This window comes from Phyllostomus discolor, chromosome 4, assembly GCF_004126475.2.
Source record: "Phyllostomus discolor isolate MPI-MPIP mPhyDis1 chromosome 4, mPhyDis1.pri.v3, whole genome shotgun sequence".
Classification (NCBI taxonomy): Eukaryota; Metazoa; Chordata; class Mammalia; order Chiroptera; family Phyllostomidae; genus Phyllostomus; species Phyllostomus discolor.
In genome coordinates, this window is record NC_040906.2 from 117147526 (window position 1) to 117166176 (window position 18651).

Sequence of the window (18651 nt, forward strand, 5' to 3'; positions counted from 1 at the left end):
GCAGGAAGAGTGCCCCACTGGGTGGACACAGGTCTTAGCAGTAGAGGTTGGCAAGAAGACTTCAGTCCTGACCAGATTAGCGACCCCTGCTGGGTGCCTTTGCTCAGCACAGAGACTGAACATGGCGTTGCCTGATGACAGAAGCCTGTTTGTGTCCGGGACTGAGGAGCCCTTTGGGAGAGAATTCACCAGTAAGGAGGAAAGTGCCAGACATAAGTGGGTGCAGGAGTGAAGCTGGAGGTGCCTGAGACCTGGGTGATGCTTTCCACACCTGTCCCGCCTTGCACACAGAATGGTCCATCTGCCTGGAAGCACCCAGGGGAAATTACACAGGGGCACAAAGAGGAGGAAGGGCCTCCTGAGCAAAGGAATGACATGTGCAAGCACACAGAGACACAAAACCTCCAGGCTGCCTGGAGACTAGGGCACAAGATGGGGACATGGGGGATGAGGTGGTCCAGGGCCAGAAGGTAGAGGCCTGGGATTCTGTGCATTGTTCTCTGCTTGAAGCCAGGACAGATGAACCAGGTTGGAGCGAGGGGGCAGCCAGAGGGGGCTGGCGGGGAGGGAACCCTTCTTATTGTAGGCTCCCCGATGTTACTCCTATACCACATAGATGCTAGTCCCGGAAACCTCCATGAATAGTTCTGAGCTCTGTCTTCCACCCACCATGCCTGCTCTTACTGGGAGTCTTGGAAATAGAATTTGTGAATCTTACTCTCAAGTAGAAATGTCAAGTCTGAAGAAGAAAGCCGAGACACCACACGGGTGCCTGCTGTGACTAACAGGACACTGGTGCACTGGGGGCCTGGGACGAGGCTTGGTGTGCCCTGGAAGGACTTCTCACACTTGCCTACTGCTTGTAGATGACCTGGCTCCCGGGCGCACAGACCCCTCTCCTGACCAGGGCACTGGGCTCTGTCACCTGCAGAAGGGCACGGCCCCTCCCACTCACCCAGTCACCAGGGTGCAAGCTGCCAGGCATCATGACTATCTACTCTTCCTCCCGGTGGGTGACAGCATCTCAGGGACCAACCCCTGCCTGTCACCCTTGTGTGGCCCTAGGCTGGACTTTGTTTTTCCTCTTAAGTGCTGGTTTCTCTTTTTTGCAAAGCCCAGGAGAGAGGCTGGAAAGGGCCGCCTTGACAGATGCTGACCTGGAAGGGCTGACATTGTGTGGACAATGGGTGGTGGGCCCTGCCGGTTGTATCCTGGAGGCCGGGCCCCACACTGGGCTGTTCTAACGAAAACTTGAACTCAACCAAACCATGACCCCCAAATTGGAAAACACTGCCCTGATTCACTGAACCCAAAACTGAATCCAAATATTATTTTCTGACTGAAGTCTGAATTGAACTAATGTTTTTTTCTTAAATACCTACCAAGCCAGTTTGAAGTAGACACAAACATATGTGTTTTCTGAAACTATTGAACCTGAACTTCAAAATAATCTCCTATCTGAGGGCAAAGTGAGACTTTATTTGCTTGAGCTTCCTATTCACAGCGGGCTGCTGGAGCCTCCTTTGTGCCTGGAGTAGCTTTCGGTGGTTCAGCACTTTAACTCTGATTTATTTATTTATTTAGTTAGTTATTTATAATCCTCACTCAAGGACATTTTATCATTACTCTCAAGGAGAGGAAAAGAGACAGGAAGGGAGAGAGAAACATCGATGCGAGAGATAAACATCAATTGGACCTAGGATCTTATGTACCTGGACTGGGGATCGAACCCACAACCTTTTGGTTATGTGATGCTCCAACTGAGCCACACCGGCCAGGGCTGTTCCTTGTCTTTAAATATTAGGATGTAGCCCTGGTTGGCGAAGCTCAGTGGATTGAGCTCGGGCTGCGAACCAAAGTGTTGCAGGTTTGATTCCCAGTCAGGGCACATGCCTGGGTTGCAGGCCATGACGCCCCAGCAACCGTACATTGATGTCTCTCTCTCTTTCTCTTTCTCCCTCCCTTCCTTGCTAAAAGTAAATAAATAAAATCTTTAAAAAATAAATATTAGGATGTAATTTAAATATAGTGGAGTGCACAGATCTTAAATGTATAGCTCGATTAACCTTGACAAATGCATACACTTAGGGAATTTGCGTCAGCTCAGAGTGACCTCTCTACCCCTTCCCAGCCATCCCACCCACCGAATAGGCGCTGCCCTCGTTCTCTCCCCTTTTGCTTCTCATTGCAGCCTCATAAACAACCCCCCACCCCCACCCCAGAAAGAGGGAGGACTAGCATGCTGATACCCATTTTATGGATAAGAGAACAGAGGTGCAGAGCTATGCAAATGACTTGCTTTTGCAGGTGGAGCCAGGTGGTGGCAGAGTTAGGATGACCTAGGTTTCTGGCCCCCCAGTCCTGTGCTCTCTCTCTCCACCTGAAGCCATCTGCTGAACCGGATGCTGACAGTGGATTTAATGCCTCTATAGGCTTCCAGAGAAACCACAAGCAGGGTGGTTTCACCTACTTCTAAGGTCCTCTTGGCAGAAAGGGCCGGCCCCGGGTGTCTTGGTCCTGGGCTGGCCTGCCCCTGCAGGTAGGGCCTGCTCCTGAGGCCTCCCTGTGCCCCTGTGGTGGCAGCCTGCACAGGGGCGCCTGTCCCGTCCCCGACCTGCCTGTGTGTGGCTGTCTGTTGGTGTCTCTGGCCGCCTGTGTGTAGACAAACTGTATCTGACCCCCGAGGAGCAGTGTCTGTCTCCCGGGCAGCCGAGCTAGAGAACATTGACCAGGTTCCCAGGCTGGTTTTCCTGGGGAAACATTTTCCAGAGCCTACAACAATGTTGTATTTGATTTGATTTTTCCCCCCTTTGCAGGCGATTGTGTGGTTTGGGGTGTTTTGCTCCTAGTTATAATCCAATAAAGAGCAGCTGCTGAGATTTTTCCAAGAGTGCCGCTTTCAACCGCCCTCGTTGAAAACGCTCTAATTTATTTCAGTCGTTTGTGGGAAAAGCAGCCTCAGCTCAAAACAAAGGCGTCCTGTGCTGATGTAATTGCCCCATGAGCCTCTCCTCTGGGCTCGGCCTCTGATGGTCACTGAGGCGGCCCAGGAAGAAGTCTCCTTTCTAGATGGCGGGAGTCATCCAGAAGAACTGCGTCTCTTCCCAGCCTCTCTGGGGACACGGGAGTCCCCAAGCCTGGGGGTCAGGAGCCGAGATGTCCTTCAGGGTTTGCCCATTTCCCGTGGCTCACAGGCGTCAGTCTGTGGGTTTCTTACACTTCTATGTGAATTAATCTGATCACTTTTCTCTCCACTTAATACACAGTCAAGTCCTGCCCATTGAGGAGCTAGAAGTTTGGATGAAAGGACTAATTAAAAGAGGGGGATTTCAGCTAAACAGACCTCCAGAGGGCCCTGTGTGGTGGAACCTGTAAGAGGAGGGGTTTCTGGCACTTTGGGGTCAGAGGCAAACGAGGAACCAAAGAGGGGAGACCTCGGGGGGCCAACCTGCTTTCAGCCATCCAAGCTGGACTGTTCTGTCTCCCATTCTTTCCAGGCGCCACCAGACCCCAGGCGAAGGTCATTGCAGACCACCTAGTCAGTGACTCGGTTTGATGGTTTGCAAAAGCCTTCCTTCTTGTGAAGTTCAGGGGCCTCCCAGGCCCTAAATCCAAAAAGGCGGCCCTGTGGCAGAGTGACGTGGGAAAGCTTTTTGTTACTTTGTCAGCTCCTAGAGGACTCTGATTGACTTGTAACTGTGTTTCCAGGAGAGGGTCTTCAGGGGTGTGCTGTGGGGCTGGCTGTCTCCAAGGCCCTGCTTTCCATTTCATTTGCATAGTGATTTCCATAGAGCCACAGAGCTCTGTTCTCTTCCAAGTCAGAGGAAGTCACATGCCCCCGAGCATTTGCCTGGGAGGTGCCCTTCCTCACCCTGGCTTCCCCTTTCCTCCCACCCAAGGGGAAGGGAAGGACGGCCACCGAGTGCTGCACAGGCAGGGGCAAGACCTCTGACGCTCAGCGGTGAGTCACAGAGCACTGGCGTGGCGCAGGCGTGGACCGGTATCACTTCGAAAGGTCACTTCGGTGTCCTTTCCTTTTGAGCATCACGAGTGTTTTCCCATGACATCAGTATTTTTTTGAAAGCATGGTTTGTGCAGGCCACACAACAGGGCATCTTTGTTTCTGTGTCTGATTACTTTCTCGAGCTGGGGTCCTGGCTGTGTGAGAAATTTCTAGAGTGACCTAAATACTTCGCTGAGCTCATTCCCTCGTGCTGGGTCCCACTCTCCCCTGCACCCACCTCCTGCCCCCTCCCAATGTGGAGCATTGTTTTAGTTTTAAACCCATCAAAGCAGGGCACTCTCATGAGGAACCATTTGAGCTATGTGAAGGCATGTGAAACAAAACTGTTTCTGGTCCCCCCGCCCCTCCCCAGGGATCTGTCAGTTGGGTGCCTCCTCATACACGTCTCTCTTCAGTCATTTTCCTTTTTCATAAGCAACTTGAGTAGTTTTGCTGCTGTGGAGCTGTCGGTGTAGGGGAAAGGCCCGGCCGGGAACTGGAGGACCTGAGCTCCTGTCCCGAGGCCACCACTCACCGGCACTGGGAATGGGACACGGCAGAAAGCTCAAGTTCCCCCCACAGAGCAGGGGCAATGGCGTCCTTGCTGCCCCATCGTCCAGAGATCGTTCTGGGATTAAATCGGTCAGATTTAGCAAGCAAGCAAGCAAATAAACAATAAAACAACACAAAAACAAACAGGATGCCCAGTAACATTTGAATTTCAAATAAACCACCAGTAATGATTTAGTATACATGCATCCCATGTAGTATTTCATCTGTATTTTGCCCGGCAACCCTCTGCAAGATGAAACATGTGGAAATGCCTTGGGAGGGGGTCCTGGCAAGACGGCTCCCAGGGCCCCAGCTGGCCCTTTCCTTGTGGGTAGAAAGTGCTCCTTTCTCTAGGGGAGGTCAGGGCTCATCCATCCTTGGACTTGAGACATCTCCTCAATCACTGACAAGGGCAGGACGATGGAGGCCCAGGAGCAGCGGGATTAAGGAGGCTAAACCTACTACGTGCCAGGCAGTTGGAGAGTGCACCGGTCTCTGCATCTCCCTCCTGCTTGCGGGTGCTGACCCTGCTCCCGACTCCCTTGCCCCCTGGTCCTCACCTCCCACTTCTCTGTCTGCGCCCCAGGTCTAATTCCTGCCCCATCAGGCTCGAGCCCTTGATTCTCTGCACTTGTCTTTAGGCTGTGGACTGCAGAGGCCCTGGGTTGGAGGTGAGTTCCCCCAAGGACCCTGCATTCTAGCTTCCTCTTGGGCTCCCCTCTCCCACCAGCCTCGGTCTCTCACACAGGTGTGAGTGGGTGCACTGGTGCTGGATGAGACAGTATTAGGTGCCCTTGGACCCCCATGTCTGTCTTCCTTTCTTTGATGAATCACGTAGACTGATTTCCTGGGTGTCGCTGGGCACAGACAGGGGTCTCCAGAGTGCCTTTCCTCTCCTTGCAGCTTCCCAGCTGCAAGGGCACCAAGCTCTCTTGCAGTGCTCTCTGACCCCTCAGCAGCCCTCGCCTGGCAGCCCCCACCCCTTCGCAGCCCTCCCTCAACTGCAGTCTATAGCCTCGGGAGTCAGGACTTCGTGGAACCCCAGGAGATGCAGGTGTATTCAACTCAAAGTGACTGAGCACGATGCTATAATTCTGTTCTAACTCATGCCATTCTAACCTGCATGATACTTAGCCCCTTCACACTGGGAAACATTCTACCCTCCACGAGCTATTTCACTGAAGCAGCTACACACCTGGTTCTAGGAACTGAGTGTGAGGGTCTCTTGGAGCCTCACGGTGACCCTGTGGCCCCGGTGCCTCAGTCCTGTGGAGGCCCCGGACACCGAGGAGAGAGGCCCACCTTTGGGTGCGTTCTCTCTCCTGGATAAGGTCATCGGTGTCATACTTCCATCGCATCGGTAATGATCGCCATCACACCTTGCATTTGTACAGCATGCCATTTTTATCCTGATCAGTTTTAATAATTGAAACAATATTGAGAAAATAAACTTCCCTTCTGTGCTCGAAATTAGTTCCCTGTGTTTCCTGGTTTATTAGAAGCTTGGGTTATAACCTTCTAGACTTTTCCATCTGTACATAAACATACATGTGTATTCACATGGGTTTTTTTTTTTACACGGCTGGCATCACACACACACATTGTCCTGTGGCCCTGCTTTTTCACTTAGCAACAGACCAAGCACACATTCTTGCTTGTCCTTCTTAATGGTGCCGCCCAGGACAGCTTGGGTGTGTCCCAGTGACTGCAGCCATCCCCCCCCCCCCCCGCCCGCCCCCATTCCGACTAACATCTAGGTGGTGTCCAGTTTTGCCGCTATTGTGAAGAGTGCTGCAGTGAGACTCCTGTTACCTGGGCACCTGACTTTCAATGAGTCAGCCTTGAGAAACTCATTCCCGTCTGGTATTTGATGTGTGCGGGTCAAGCATTATCCCCCACCTTGCAGATGCAAAGCCCCCAGCACAGACAGGCACAAAGTTCTGTGGCCATGGGCCAGTGAGGCACAAAGCTGGTTTGCTTTCAAGACGCAGCCCAGGCCTTATCTGGGGGTCAGAGCGCCCGAGACCCTGCCTTCACACATCAGTGCAGACACGCACGCCCTGAATGCAGGCAGGGTGGATTCTGATTTAGTTGGTCTACAGTGGGGACCTGAGATTCTGCATTTCTAATAAGCTCCCATAGGGTGCTCATGCCATTGATCTGGACCACACTTGGAGCAGCTGGCGTTAGTGTAGATGGCATCAGCAGGCCTGCAAGACATCTGTGGTGTGTGGCCTTCACTGCCCTCCAGTCTGGTGGGTGCTTTGACCATAATCACTATAGGCATCAGAGATCTGAAGTGCCCACAGTGCACACAAGGTCAGAGCTACAAGGGCCCCAAGAGGTCAGATAGTTCAGAAGACTGAGGCTCAGCAAGTGGGGGATCAGGCCTAGGTCAGAAGCCACCCGTATGGATCCCACTCGAGTCGTTCCACATGGGTGCTGGGGACTTGTTACCACAGGAGGCTGGTGGGGCCTGGATCCCAGTTTCTATCCCCCACCAAGTTGCTTGTTCCACAAGTTGTCTCGGCATCGTGGCTGCAGAATTTGACTTGAAGAGCTGATCAGGGAAATGGTTGTGGTCTTAGAGAGCAAAGGTGTTAGGGAGCCCTGCTCTGTGAAGAGAGGTACTCTACCGGGCTTTTCTGGTGTGGATTTCATGACAGATATTCCATGTTGGTGGTGAACACCAGAATGCTGTCCGATGCTTTTAGCTGGGCCCAACTGCCCGGCCTTGTCCACAGGAGGGCCGTCCATTCACCGGGTTTGGCAGCCAGTGCTGTTTCACCCTCTGTCCGCCAGCCTGCCTGTCCAACTCTCCCAGCCATGGATCCAAGTATCCATGCATGCACCCATGCACCCATCCCTCCACCCACACATGCATGCATGCATCCACCCACTCATGCATTCATCCATCCATCCATTGTTGCATTCATCCCTACATGCACCTATCCATCCATCCCTACACATACCCATTTATCCATCCACCCCTCCATCCATTCGTCCACTCAACAAATGTGTTTTGCTTCCATATCATGCACCAGGAATGGCTCTAGATACCATAGGGGGATTCAAAGATGAATGAGTCAGGGTCCTTGCCCTTAAGAAGGGGAGATAAGTCAAGATACAAATAACTCTAAGAGCATTACCCTAACTCTCCCAGTTTCCAAGTCACATTCACATCCTCTACTTCATTTAGTCTCAAAATCAAAGATCGTATCCTTGAGAGAGACGGTGGTTGAGACAAGTCACCTATTTCCAGATGCTACAGCTGTGTCATGACTCATCGGCAGCCCCCTCCCCCATCATTTCCTGGGGGTTAGTTCTGTGGGGGGAGATGCTTAAGGCACTATGTGGGCTGAGGTCCGCAGAGGGAGGAGGAGCAATGGGACAATGGAAGGTGACATCAGAGCTCCTGCAGAGGGTTCAACAGGGGAAGAGGCTAACAGTCTGGGTGATTCAGGATCCAAGGAATTCGGGGCTGGCAGGGGGAAATCCTTTCAGAGATCAGCTAGTCCCTCCTTGGACAAAAAAAATGAGCCAGAGCTGACTGTGGAAGGTGTTTGCTCAAAGTCATGCTGCAAGTGGGGGCTGAACTGGGCCTGGCCGGGCTGCTTCTCCCTCAGGGCTGTCTCCCGCTCAGGGTCCAGGGAGGCAGGCGGTCGCCAGTGGTGGGGCTGGACGTCCCTACGCACCTCTCCCGGCTGGCACCTCCTCCTCTCACATTTAGGGTTGAATTGACTATTTATTTTATTTTTTAAATCCTCACCCAAGAATGTGTTTCTATTACTGGTAATTTTAGAAAGAGAGGAGGCGGGGAGGTGAGAGAGAGAGAGTGAGAGAGAGAGAGAGAGAGAGAGAGACATCAATGTGAGAATGAAACATTGATTGGTTGCCTACTGTATGTTCCCCAACCTAGGATTGAACCCTAAGTACCTAGGTATGAGCCCTGACCAGGAATTGAACCTGAAAACTTTTGGTGTACATGACAATGCTCCAACCAACTGAGTCCCCCGGCCAGGGCTGAATTGATTTTTTAAAGTTGTAACTTTGGATTAATAATCTTGAATGGGTCAGGTGAAAGGTCAATTTCTCACTAAGCTGTGGTTACTCCAGTAAAGTTATTGATGTTTTTGAGGGCTACCGAGAGTCCCATGAAGGCCCAGGTAGGTGTCTCGGCAACTGGGGGCATGAAGGTCTGCAAAGGGGATGCTGAGGGGAGGGCAGCTGCTGAGATTGTGTGTGTGAGCGTTGGCAGTGGGTGATGTCTGCCCAAAAGGCATGGGCACGGTGAAGGGAATGGGGGGCATGGAACCAACCTCGCTGGCCTCACAGGTGTTCCCCCACAACCTTTGCACCCAGACTTGTGTGTGGAGGTTCCTCCGGAGTCTTCTGTGAGAGCCAGTCGGGGACAGAGTGGTTTCTTTGATATCCATGCCCCACCTTCCACACTAACCTGCAGGAGCTGGGGGTGGTGCTGAAAGGGGTCCCCAGCAGTCAGGCTGATGGGTTCCAGCTGTGTTCCTGTGCCCCTGACTCTGTGAGCTGCAAGGTGGGCCTTGGGCTCCTGCTCCCTGAGGGGGAGGCCTGGCGGGTCTTTGAGGCCTCATGCCCTATTTAATGAAAACCAATACTCAGCAGACCCTAGCGGTTACCCCGAGCCTCTGTGCCTGGAGCCTTGGGGTGTGGAGCCACGGAGGGTCTCTAAAATGCTTACACTTTGCAGATGACGCCCGCGCCACCTGCCAGGGTCCACGCCACCCTCACCGCTGTGGCCTGCATGCACCTGGCCCATGGGGTGCTCTTTCAGAGAGAGGAAGGTGAGCCTGTGGGAGGCCCAGGACCATGCAGGGTCCATGCAACTGTGAGAGGCAGCTGAGGATTCAGGAGATTGTCTGGTCCCAAAGCTTGAGCTGCTTTACTTCGATTTGCAGGATTCGGGTTAGGACATCAGGAGGACGTTCCCACCCTGATGTGCCTGGCTGCCCACTGGCACTGGCAGATGTTGTTGAGATTCTATTACCTGTCAGTCATCTGGGCCAAGGAGGAAAGGGGAGTGCTGAAGTGGGGTCGCCTGGCTCTGCCTCTGCCCGTGTCTCACCATTTCTTGCTTCACTAAACCTCAGACTCCTGAGAGGGAGAGAAGAGGGCAGTAGGGTGGGTGACTCCTTCCTGCTGCTTGTGGGAAAACTGAGGCACAGAAAAGATTTGCCCCCAAGTGACTTCCGGGAGAAGTTTTGAGAAGTTCCAACTCCAATGTAGTGTTGCCTGATTAACTGTGGATCTGGTCCCAGTCATTCCATTCTGGCCTGGCTATTTGATTCATTTAACCCCTGTGTGTGTGTGTGTGTGTGTGCACGTGTGTGTGTGCATGTGTGTGTGTGTGGGTCCTGGAGAGCCCTCCACCCTGACCTGAGGTAGTGGTGTAATCTGGGGCAGGCCGTAGTCCTGGGAGTGAATGTTCCTTGGGAGTGAGAACCAAGCTCGGAGCTTCTGTGGGTCTCCATCCTGGCCTGAGAACAGGTGCGTTTTGCTGGGTTAGTAGAACTTCTGAGTGCCCACGAATTAATGCACCTGAAGAACAGGGATGGAGGAGGGGAGCCCCTGCAGAGGGAGGATCCCTTTTGTATGGGGGGGAACTTTCTCTGAAGGAGATAACGTGAAAACTGGTTATCTCAGGTCAGAAGCACCTTGGTAATAATTGGGCTTCTTACTGTTGGGGGCGGGGGGGAGTGTGGGCCACCGCTGATCAGGGGTCCTGGGTTTGGGGCCGTGACAATCTTTAACTCCAGGGAGTGGTGTCACACTGGGCCTCAGGCACCTGTTCTGAAATGAGGCAGTGAGGCCGGCGCCTCCCAGAGTTGACCGTGCACTGGATGACGTGGGGGTCTGGATAAACGCAGGTTCTGAGTCAGTAGCCTGGGAAGGGCTGGGGAGTCTGCATTTCTGACTAGCGCCAGGCCGCGCCGAGGCCGCGGTCTGTGGACCACACTCGGGCAAGGCTCTAGAAACCCCTGAGAACCCTTTCAGTGTGAATGTCCAGCTGCAGTTTTGAAGTGGGAGGAGGATAGTTGGGCTCCTCATGCTTCAGGGCTTCCTCAAGCAGCTGGCGCTGGACCCAAAGATCACTGCTGTGGGTCACACCAGGAGAGACAGAAGCAGAAGTGATGGAAAAACAGACGGTGGGAGCCCTGTGGCCCGGGGCAGACACTGGGAGGAATGCTGTGGACTGGAAAAAGACAGGACCTGGGGACTAAGAGACGGAGAGAGGCAGGGAGACACAGAGAGCGGGAGGAAGACAGGGGGCGCACCGGTGGAGGTGGGGAGAGAAATGGGGGCACCGAGGCGGGCATGGAGGGTCCCAGCTCCGCCTTCACCGGGGGTGGAGAGTGCCAGCGGCAGCCCCGCCCCAGCATCCTGGTCCCTGGGCGGACACTCCCTTCAGCTTTAATCAGGTCTGCTTCAAGCCCTGAGGGGGCCCATTATTTTATTTCTTATGTTTATGTTTGAAAAAAGATCTTCCCTTCCCTGCACCCTCCCTTCCCCATCGCTGGACTCCAGCCACCATCCCAGGCCCGAGGAGGAAGGAGCCCCCCCACCCATTAATCAGAGCGGAGGGCGGGGACTGGAAGCTACTGTCTGATTGAACATTAGTCATGCTGCATGTTACATTCTCTAATGAGAAAATTATTCCAAATTGCCCCGAGGGATGGTTGTGATTAAACTATTTGCCTTGACTTCCTCTGCTAAATTGAACGTGTGCACGCATGCGCGCGCACACACACAGTCACCCCCACACGATCTGCACACCCTGGGCCGTGGACACCCCTCAGGAGGAATTGGTTCAACCTCTGAATTCCAGAGAGTTTACACTCCCAATCTGCTCCCAGCTTGCCTTCCACTGCGTTTTGAAGCCAGCTGGGCGCTGAGGAGGGAGAGGGAAGCTGTGAGCGGGACCGAATCGAGCCCTGTCAGGCCTGTTTCTGCAAGACCCTCACTGCCCACATGGGAAGGAGGTTCAGCGTGCATGGATGGGCGTCTTCTGGCTGTCAGATGTCTGTCTCTTAGGGGGAGAAGCACTTTTTTTCAGGCAAGAGTCAGGAGCTCTTTTCAGATCCCTCTTTATTTCCTCTGCCCTGAAATTCCAATTTTGTTTGGACCGCCTTCCTATGCATAAACTGGGCCAAGCCATCAGTGTGCAGTCCCTGTTTGCTGATACAGGGTTTTTGAAGCACATTTCAGAAGAGAACCAAAGCACACTTTTAATCAAGTATTCATAGGAACTAGAAAGTTTTTAGGCAGAATCGGTAACACCAATTCTGCATAAAAAAGAAGCAAAAAAGAACCCAGGAGTGTGTGGTCTTGATTGTTAGAACATTAACATATCACCTCCCCAGTTGCCTCCTCTTTAAATCCTGGCCAGACTTCAAGGTCCAGCACAAACGTTCCCTTCTGTCGCTATCACCTCGTTCACAATGAACTCCCAATTCTGGGATCTCATCACCTGGCCCCTAGTCGGTAGAATTCAATGGATGTTAACGGAGTACCATCAATTTGCTTCAGTTAGGTTATCCTGTGTTAACAAGCGTCCCCCACATCTCAGTGGTATACAGTAGCCTTCCACGTCAACCACAGGCTGGCTTGACGCAGCCCATTCATGCTGGGGTGCGGGCTGAGGGCACGGTCTCCATCTGGGGTATGCCATTCTCAAGCTGGGGGCGGCAGGGAATAATGGTGGCACTAAGTGTGGCTCATAAAACTTCTGTTCAGATGTGGGACCCATGACTGCTGTTCACATCTCCTGGCCAGAGCAGGTCACACAGCCAAGCGTGTACCGGCAGGGTGGGGAAGACTAAACCTCTTACCAGGAGGCTCTACCATCTGTGGAATGACCTGGGGGTACAAGGGAAAATTTAGCCCCTTCACACTCATCAGCCAGAGCAGTTTGGTGTCTAGTCTACCAAAATTCTTTCACCACCATCATTAGTCTTTTCAATCACCACGTTTAATGCAATGATTCTTTCTTCTTCTTTTTTTGGAGAGCTGTATACTATTTGGTGCCTTGGCGGGATATGATTCGGCCGACCACTCTCTTCTTGCAGCTTCTAGGACACAGCTTTCTCTTGGTTCTTTCTTCTCCTCTGGCCACCTCACCTCAGCGTCTTTGGGGGCATCTCTTTCACGTATGTTTTAAATTCCTTTAAGCCTTATAGCTCCTTTGGTTGGGAAAATCTCTTCCCTTGAGTTGATTTCAACTTCCTTTTCTGTCTTTATGGCTGTAAACTCATTGTCTTTGGTAAACTTGGTGTTCTTCTTATGTCACAGGTTAAATATGGCCACACGCTCTTCGCCGCTCCTCCTATCAAGAAATGGAATTTGTCCCTGCCCCCGTCCCTGAACACGGGCTGCCCTGTGGCTTCTTTGGCCAATAGAATGTGGCAGAGTGGCATTGTGAGAGTTCTCCAGCCTGGGACCCCAGAGACGCCAGCTGCCCTGTGAGGATGCCGGTGGAGTCTGTCAGGGGATGAGAGGTGGGAGAGAACGGAGGTGCCGGGCACAGCAGCACCGACTGCCCGGCTTGCGAGTGAGGCCAGCTCCCAGCCCAGCCGGTCCTCCAGCTGAACCAGTGAGCTCGGACAGCACCAGCAGAGAAGCACCCAGCCGCCTCTCCAAATTACGAGCAACAATAAATCTCTGATGTTTAAGTCACTCAATTTTGGGATGGTTTCTTTTGAGCCATAGATAGCTGAAATATTCCACATTCCCCAAATGGGTTAATAGCATTACCAACTAACTAGCCTTCTAACCCCCAGACCTGGGAGTCACCTGTCTCCCCTCCCTCTTCTTGAACCTCACGTTGAGTGGTGGAAGCCCTGCTGTGGCGATCTGAGGGGCGGACAGCGGCTGTTCGATGGGCGGATGTTCAGCTCTGCAGGGTGAGGGAGCTCTGGGGACGGGTGCACCACAGTGTGCGTATACTTAATGCCACTGAGCTGCACACTTAAAATGATTATGACGGTACATTTACATGTACATTTTACCATAATTTAAAAAAGTGACTAATGTATCTCCCAGTCCTGCTTCCTCCTGTTAACCCCCTCCCTCCATGCTGCTTCCTTCTGAGATACACCTCAATCTCTGTCACCTGCTTTAAATCCCAGGGTCTTCCCCTCTGCTGTCAGGGTGAAATCCAAACCCTGGACCGGGAAATGGAAGGTTACCTGTCCATCCTCGTGTCCATCTGCTTCTGCTCTCGCGGATGTTCTCCCTCGGGCTGTGTGCGTTCCAGACCCCACCTTGCCTCCGGACCTCCAAGCCCTTGCACCAGGGCCCCTCCCACTAGAAGGTCCTCACTGCTTCTTACCCAACATCAGCCGTATCCACTCCGTCTTCAGAGGTTCTTGCTTTTAAATATGATTTAGCTTGCCAATATATTTAAACCCTTATTTTTTCTTTATCTTAGTCTTTTCTAAAAAAAATCTACTTGTGAAAATAACCGAATGTCTGACAATCAGCGGACCCCGGGGGGCTGACCGTGGGGGGTGGGGGAGCGGGCAGGAAGGAGAAGCCGTGGTTGGCAGTGAGTCCTGCCGCATCACAGATGGACCAGGGAGCGTTTTGTCACGTGCAGCTCGAGCAGCGGCTGCATGACTCCTGTGTGGTAACATCGTGCTGGACACTCTCTGTTCACAGCTCTAGCCCTTAACACACCCTCGTGAGGCATGAGGTGTTTATCACTTAACCGATGGTGCGAGTGAGGAAACTGAGGCTCAGACAGAAAAGGTAATTTTCTTCCGGTGTTGTTGAGATATAATCGACATACGGCAATGTGCAAGTTTAAGGTGTTGGGCCATGGACGAGGTGATTTTTAAAGTAAGCTTTCCGTGGGAGTAGAGCATACACAGAGGGAAGCACACACAGCCTGTGGGGACAGCTGGGGGAGGAGGCCCACGGACAGAGTCACGTGCTGCCAATACGTCACGTAGCCTGCAACTGGCCTGAGAAACGAAGAAGAGAATCATTAGGTTTGGAGATTGGAAACTCTGAGGGATCAGCGCAGAGTGAACTCAGCCAGAAGGAGACACAGAAGAACATTGCCCAGGCTCCAGAAGCGCTCCCTGTGCCCCGCCCGGGTCCTGTCCACACCACCGAAGGTAACCCTTATCCTGGCTTCCAACAGATAGACGAGGCAGTTTGCCTCAAGTTACACCTGAGTCAAAGGACCAGTGCCTGTTCTGTTACCTGCTGCAACGTGAGCCCCGAAGGTGGGCAGCGTTCCTGTGAGGGCAGTGGCAGGAGAGACGGGGCTGGGCTCTCGGCTCTGCTCTGTCCAGCCGGCCTTGCACACGCTGGCAGGGACATCCGTGCACCCGCGGGGCAGCCACGCTTTCCTCAGCAATCACAGGAAGGCCTGTCAGGGGACCAACCCTCCGTTTATCTGCCCCGGTCAGGGGCTTGTCTTTAAGGTGTGAGCACGTGCATGCGTGCATGCACAAACTCACACGCGTACATATTCACATTTGCACACACACCCTCCCACACTCTGTCTACAGCTTGAAGTCTGATCGCAACGGCTAACCTTCCTACTAACTCACTGATCTCCCCCTGGAAAGCTTCCTGAACCTGGTGGAAGGGAATTTTTAAAGTGACCCTCCATTTAAGCCCTGAGTCAAAGACTTGTGTGTTTTCTTTCCTTTTCTTAACTGGAAGGTTATGTGTTTCTTAGCTACTGGTCAGACTGGATGAGACTGCCAAAAAGCTTTCAGGGAATTTCCTCACCATGTAACAAATTTATGAGTCATATGAAAAACTGGGAAACGCTTCAACCAGCTGCCTCTCATGGACTCAGAGCCCTTTTTTACAACACCTTGGTGCTGGGGCCTTGGATGGAGCAAGTGGGGGGTTTAGTATAACTATAAATGCCCTGGCATTGCCCGGGAGGAGACTGTCTTGATCTCCCTCTCTCCACTCTTCTGTCCGCCCCAGCAGGAAGCCCTAGAAGTTCTCTCAAATTGTTCAGCCGCTGAAAGACCAATGACAGAGGTCCTGGCTGTTCTGTAAAGGGCTGGTGGATGGGTGGGCGGGCGGGTAGATGGAGGCAGGTGTGGGGCTTTCTCCTCCATCTCTGCCCAGATGACCACTGGGCACCCAGACTGAGCTCCGATCTCCCCTGACCCGGGCTGTCCTCCCATCTTAAAAATGCTAACTTCATCTCTGCCAGATGGTGCTTCCCCAGGACGGTTGCAATTATATCCCTCATCCCACGTGTTCTTCTGCAATGTGATCTTGCTATTCTTTCATCAAGGGGTAGAACTGATTGTCCACCCCCTTGAAACAGGCCAGGCCCTGTGACTGCTTTGAGAAACAGAGTATGGTGGAGGTGATGCTGTGTCAGTGCGGGGTGCAGCCCTTACCCAGCCCGGCAGCTTCTATTTCCTGACCCCTGTAAGAAACGTGAATCCCCAAGGACAACGGTATTGTGAGATGCCAGAGAGAGGGAGCAAGGGAGCGAGGCGCTGAGGACCACTGAGCATTAAGTATGAATGGAGGCCCCTCTCGGAACTAGATTTTCTACCCCAGCCTCCCGGGGAGCAGAGACAAGCTGCCCAGCCAGCTTTTTCGTAACTCCTGACCCACAACATCATGAGCAGAATAAGTGGCTGTTTCAAGCTACTAAGTTTTGGGGTCGTTTGCTACACAGCTGTGCATCACTGAAACTATTTTCCAAGCTGCCCAACTAAAACCTTTCCAGAATCTTCCTTGGCTTTTCTATTTCTCTCAAAATCACATCCAACCTGCATGCAAATCCTGTTGGTTTTATCTTGCCAGGATCGGACTACTTTTCATTACAGCCGTAGCCATCACTCTCGTCCCAGCTACTCTGCACCGGAGGGAGGCGGGGGAATGGTTACTGGTGCTGGGAGGAGGGCCATCTAGAGGCAGAGGGACAGAGCTGGCCCCAGGCTGCCGGGCAGGGAGGGACACTGGGGAGCAGGCACCCAAGCCTCACTGTCTCCTGGCCTCTGACCTCCCACCAGGGCCTCTCACTGGCCGAACCCAACCAGAGGCCAGAGGACAAGTGGGTCATAGATGTGGCCCACGGTTGAGCACGGGTTGGGGAGTGGAGGGTGGGTGGGTTGCAGGAAAGAAAGTCCCGGCTGCCCCCTCTGCCCTCTGCCCAGCACTCTCTGAGAGCGAAGTCCTGCCCTGCACTCAGTGTCTGGGGCGGCCCGGAGCCTGGGCCAAGAGGGGGCGTCATTTCCACGACTGCTTCAAACAGTGTCTGTTCTTTGGGTAAAAGACATGCTTGCCATTATCTCTGGGAATTCTTGAGTCATACCTGGTGCTTGATTCAGAATCCACACTAGCTCTGGGTCATTTTCCCCCAACGGATATCCTTATGCCTGCTCCTCTAACGCCCCACTGACGTGCTCACACAGCGGGCACCTCCTGTGGCTTCTCCCTGGTCACACGCAGTCATGCGGCGGCACTGTCAGAGCTGGCAGAAGCTTTGTTTTCGCTAGTCCGACTGTGTCATCCTACTGGCAAGACAACTGAACCCAGACAAGGGAGGTGACCTGTTGTAAAGAAAAGTCTCTTCCTTTGCTGTCTACTACTCCCCCCACTCACATTTCCGGTCACCACATGTGTGTTTCCCACACGCACCAGTTCTCTCACACAAGCCGGGGGTCCTACCGTTCAGCTCAGCTCTGACACAGTCTAACTGGAGTCAGACACAAATTCCACAAGCTAAGGGCTCAGTTCCACAAGACTGTCCCCCTTCAGACACCAATCCCAAGTCTTAGGTTGTCACCTGTATTTCTGTAGCCCATAGGCTATAATTCAGGGTTCCCGTGGCCCTCTTGTCGGGCTCAGTAATTTGCTAGAACAGCTCACAGAACTCAGGGAGACACTAACTTATGTTTATTGGGTTGTTACATAATAAGGATGGGATGAAGAGCGCAGCTGGAGAGCCAGATGTACAGGTACACGGGGCGAGTTGTAGGGACAGGTGCCGAGTTTCCATGCCCCCTGCAGGCGAGCCTCCCTCCCAGCACCTCCCTGTGTTCAGCAGCCCAGAAGCTCTCTGAACCCTGTACTTTGGGGATTTTTATGGCAGCGTGATTGATCATTAACTCAGTTTCCAGGAAGCTCTTTCCACTCTGGAGAATGAGGAGTGGGGCCGAAGGTTCCAAGCTTCTACTCTTGGCTTGGTCTTTCTGCTGACCAGCTCCCTTCCAGGTGCCCACTAAGAGTTACTGTCCGGGTTGGTGGCAGAGCTGGGACTGTCCCACGGCCTCCTGGCCCTATGTCCATCGCTCTACTCACCCCTGCTGCCTGCCGAGTAAAGGACACCACACAGGCAGGGGAGAGTGAGGCCTGTCCTGCCCTTGTCTCTCAGTCCCTTTCTTGTTTTGTCTTGTCTGCTCGTTTATTCACACATTCCAGTGGCTAGTGAGTGATTTCTGCACGTCACTGGCCCAGGCACAGTTGTGGCAACGTTACCAGGATGCAAACATATCTGATTTTTCTCTCTTCTGGGCTCATAGTAGACCCATGTCCCACTTGGGAGGGACTTACAAGGGTGGAACAAGCATGAATCTGTGATGGCCTCCAGATTTTTGGGCTGCTTGGTAGCATGGAATGAGCCAAGCTGGCTCATTCACAGCTTGTATTTTAGAGGAAGAGAGAAAGATGTCTCCAACAACGCACCACCAGTGAGATGATAGAAAAAAACAACGAAGAAACACGGAAGAGGAGTGGCAAACCCTGCCTGGTTCCTGGAGGCAGTCCCACAGCGATGCCAGGCCGGGTGGGTTTCTCACTGCAGGTCAGCGCTTGGCTTAGACCCGAGCCCTAGCTCAGTCGCCAGTCTGCTGTGTGACCCTGAGCAAGTCCCTTTCCCTCTCTGTGCTTCGTGTACAAAATGAGGGGGTTAGACAGGGTCATCTCTAAGGTTATTTCCATTCTCTTGGGAGAATGGGTATGCAGTGTCGGGCCCCAGCATGCTAGCTTGAGTTCAAGCGCTGTGGGCCCCTGCCCTTTTCCAGGGGCACCTCCCTACTTCCCGCTCTCCGGCTGTGGCCGCAGCGTTA